Source organism: Urocampus carinirostris, chromosome 7 (assembly GCF_059441175.1).
Source record: "Urocampus carinirostris isolate Australia breed hairy pipefish chromosome 7, RoL_Ucar_1.0, whole genome shotgun sequence".
NCBI lineage: Eukaryota > Metazoa > Chordata > Actinopteri > Syngnathiformes > Syngnathidae > Urocampus > Urocampus carinirostris.
Window position 1 is genome coordinate 3645157 of NC_142355.1, and position 4610 is coordinate 3649766.

Here is a 4610-nt window from a genome sequence, read left to right on the forward strand (position 1 = left end):
GGTCGAGTGCTTAAGCTGCTTACAGCAACGTTACAGAACCTTCCTCACTGTGGACTGATTAGGGAAAGCCACGTTTCATAGTTCCCTTACAGAAACTTTGTTTTTGTGACGCGCTCCATGTATCAAAGAATGTTTATTCAATCATTTACTGAGTTTTACGGAATGATTTTTGGTTTACTTTTAATTCATACCTGTCAATTTCCAGGGCTCCATGCCCATACAGAATATGCTTGATTGCTAATAAGATTTTCGAGAAGGGTTGTTCAAACCTCACATTGTGTTTGCTGTTAAACGTCATATTGAAATATAATATTGTGAATGTGCTTGATTGCTGTTGAGATTGTCAAGATTGTTTTCTGTTATTAGTGTCAATAAATTTGTTCAAACCACATACAAACTGTCGTATTTTCCTTTACAAAATACAAAATCATCGTACACCATATTTTTTTAAACGTGTTTATTTATGTAGTATAACATGTTACAATGTACATGTGTTTGTTATATCGTATATATTCAGGGTTTACTAAATTTTGTGCAGGCTTGGGGAGTAACGGAATACATGGAACGGCAAAAATGATGTTGGTAAGCTGTTTGGATTTATTTTCATTTTGTTTCTGTCGTATTTTATGTTCATTTTGCCGGAGATCAAAGAGATCAAAGCCAGGAGAGAAAGCTTACCACGTGTTGTGAGTCATCATTTTATTCATATTTAGTTTCTTTTGTCTTTTATTAGCATATTTGGTATTGGAGTCATCCAAAAGTAATTGAAAGTAATCCAGTTAAAGTAACCCTACCCAACCCTGTTGTCAGATATAACGAAATTGTGAATATGCTTAATTGCTGTTAAAACTGTCAAGGAAAATTGTTTAAACCTCACATTGTTTATTTGCTGTTAATAATTAAAAATTGTTCAAACCAAACACCAAACTGTCGTATTTTCCCTCACAAAATACAAAATAATCGTACACCATATTTTTTTTTAAACGTGTTTATGTATGTAGTTTAACATCAGGGTTGGGTAGGGTTACTTTAACTGCATTATTTTTAATTACTTTTGGATTACTCCAATACCAAATATGCTAATAAAAGACAAAAGAAACTAAATCTAAATAAAATTATGACTCACAACACGTGGTAAGCTTTCTCTCCTGGCTTTGATCTCCGGCAAAACGAACATAAAATGCGACAGAAACAAAATGAAAATAAATCCAAACAGTTTGCCAACATCATTTTTGCCGTTCCATGTATTCCGTTACTCCCCAAGCCTGCACAAAATTGAGTCATTTTATTCATATTTAGTTTATTTTGTCTTTTATTAGCATATTTGGTATTGGAGTCATCCAAAAGTAATTGAAAGTAATCCAGTTAAAGTAACCCTACCCAACCCTGTTTAACATGTTATATTGTACATGTGTTTCGTGATATCATATATATATTGTTAATGAAGATTTTGTTGTGAGATACTGAGTTGCTTGACATGAATGAGGTTTATCATAAAAGTTCAAAAATGAAGTCGACAAAACCACATATTGTTGGAATATGACATAATGAAATTGTGAATGTGTTTAATTGCGGTTAAAATGTCGACAAAAATTGTTCAAACGTCATATTGTTAGAAAATGATATAAAGAAATTGTGAATATGCTTAATTGCTGTTAAAAGTGTCGAGAAAGATTGTTCAAACCTCACATTGTTTATTTGCTGTTAAAAGTGTCAATAAAATTGTTCAACCCCAAAAAAACAAAAATGAAGTCGCTTAGACGTTCACTGTAGAAGGAAAAAATACATGCAAATATACTTAAGTAGAATAATACATTTTCTTAAGTGAATTCATTTTCTGCATTAAATTATTGTTGGTTTTTTGGTTTGAACAAATTTATTGACACTAAAAACAGAAAACAATCATGACAATCTCAACAGCAATTAAGCACATTCACAATATTATATTCCAATATTACGTTTTTAACAGCAAACACAAAGTGAGGTTTGAACAAACCTTCTCGAAAATCAAACATATTCACAATTTCATTATATAACATCTTTGTTAGTGTCAATAGATCCGTCCAGGCCAAAGTCGATTGTCCTCGGTCTGAACAAATCCACCGACACCAACAGCAGCAAAACACAGCCATCAAGCATATTCACATTTTTTTTTATATTTGACAATATGACGTGACGATATGACGTTTTAACATTTTTTTCCTGACATTTTCAACATCAATTAAACAATTTCAGAGTTATTTTCTTTTAACAGTAGTTAACCAGCGTGTAAAAGGCAATACTATTGTGCAAGGGCATAGCTCTGCCATCCCACCCTCCCAAGCAGCATTCTTCCAGTCCTCTGTGTGGGTCCTTTCCATTCTGCGTGGGTCCTCTCCCTTCTGGGTTCCACAACCCAGGCCGTTGCTGCCGGGACTCCCACAGTGTAGCTCCGGCTCCCCCCTCCGGGTGGGTACAGACGAGTCTTCCTTATGGCTGCGTCCTAGGCCCGCCGCTCGCAGATTGTATGGTATCTGCAGCCATTTGGAGCACAGCCACGGGGGGGATCTGCCTGCACCTCCATACCAGCAGGTTTCTGGAGGTCCAGATGGCGTCCTTGATGGCGGCGAGAGTGAGCCAGTCCCTGGCAAAGTCGTTCCGATGCCTCCTCGACCGACTCACCCCGTAAAGCACGTACTGTGCATCAGGGACCTCTCCTGCTGGCAAGTCCGGGAACTTTCCTAGTTGTTCGGCCATTGTCCACAAGACCTTGGCGGCGCTGCACTCACAAAAAAGGTGCCTCACCGACTCCTGGGCGCCACAGCCAGGTCGAGGGCACGTCGAAGTCGCTGACATTCCTCGGTGGTGCATTACAGCTCTGACTGGGAGAACTTCATGAGCCACCATCCATGACAAGTCTCGTAGTCTGTTTGGGAGGGCAGGATGATTGACGTTGCTCCAAACCGTTGTGGATTCGCCAAACGCAAACCCCCGCACAGGGCTTACTGTAGCTCGCTCTTGCACAATAGCAATAAGGGCCCTGTGGTTTTGTAAAGTGTGACATTCTTGTGTTTCCAAATCAAACTTCTTCAAAAAATCCCGGATAAAGAGATGTGTTGGTGGCAAGTTAAACGAAACTGGAATCAAACGATTGTCTGGTACAAGCTTTAGCTTCCGCAAATATGAGCCCATCCAAAAACGGGTCATTGCTTGACTTTTCGGGTTGTTGGGTGGGCCCACAGCGTTTTGGAAGTGGAGAGAGACATATTTGCTTCCCAGGAAAAGCTGGAGGTCAGGCACTCCTTTCCCCCCTTTTTCCTTTTTCTTTTTCATTGTATCTCTTTTTATCCTTTCCCACTTTGAGCCCCAGACAAAGCGAAAGATGGCTCGGTCCATTTGTAACAGCACGTTTCTTTTAGGCATAAAAATTAAACTGATTGACAAAAGCATTGGGAGGATGATCGCTTTGATGATTAGGACCTTCCCCTCTATTGTCAGTTTTCTTAGTGACCAAAAAACAAGTTTTTGCTTAACTTTCCTTGTCACGTCATCCCAGTTGGTCTCGCCTCCTCCATCCGCATTGAATTTTATCCCTAGGATTTTCTGGTCTGTCTTTAACACCGTCAGCGGGAGTCCTGCCTTTTCTGTCTCTTTCCACATTCCATAAAACTTCACTTGTGATTTTTCTCTATTTAGCCTTGACCCAGACGCCCTCCCAAACAGGTCAGTCAAGTCAAGGGCTCTTTCAACAGATGCGCGGTCAGTACACAAAATATTAAAATCATCCATGTACAAAACACACTTGGTAATTTGTCCCCCACTTCCTGGGATATTGATGCCTTCGACAAATCTATCTTTTCTTAACATTTGTGCCAAAGGTTCAATGCAAAGAACATAGAGAAGGGGAGACATAGGGCAACCTTGACGTACACTGCAGTTGATCTCGATTGCTTCCGATAAATTCCCGTTAATCATGAATTTGCTGTAGATGTCTCGGTATAGCAGTCCTACCCAATTGATGTATTTTTGGGGAAAACCACATTTTTGCAATACCCTGAAGAGGTATTGGTGCGAGACTCGATCAAAGGCTTTTTCAAAGTCTAGGTTTAGGACCGCTAGTCGCATGTTTCTGTCTCTTGCATAACAAATGGTGTCACGGATCAGCATGAGACTGTCGCTGATCTTCCTTCCCACAATGGCACAGGTTTGGTCTGGATCAACCAAGTCTCCCAAGACAACAGACATTCGTGTTGCTAGAAGCTTGCTGAAAATTTTACAGTCCACGTTTAAAAGCGTTATGGGTCGCCAGTTTTTTAAGTCAATTTTGTCTCCTTTTTTGTGCAATAGAGTAACTATCCCGATTCTGAAACTGTCTGGCATATGGTCTCGACTGGAAAATTCGTTAAAAACAGTTAACAGATCTGGTGCTAAAATATCCCAAAAAGTCCGGTAAAATTCGAGGTTGAGTCCGTCCTCCCCGGGTGATTTGCCTTTTTTCATAGTCTTTATGCAATCATTCAGTTGGTCTTGGGTAAAGTCCGATGTTAAAAAGGGGTCTTGACGCACTGATCTTGAAATATGATCTAATACATGCCCCATTTCATTCTCATATGTTTCTTTCTTTTCAAATA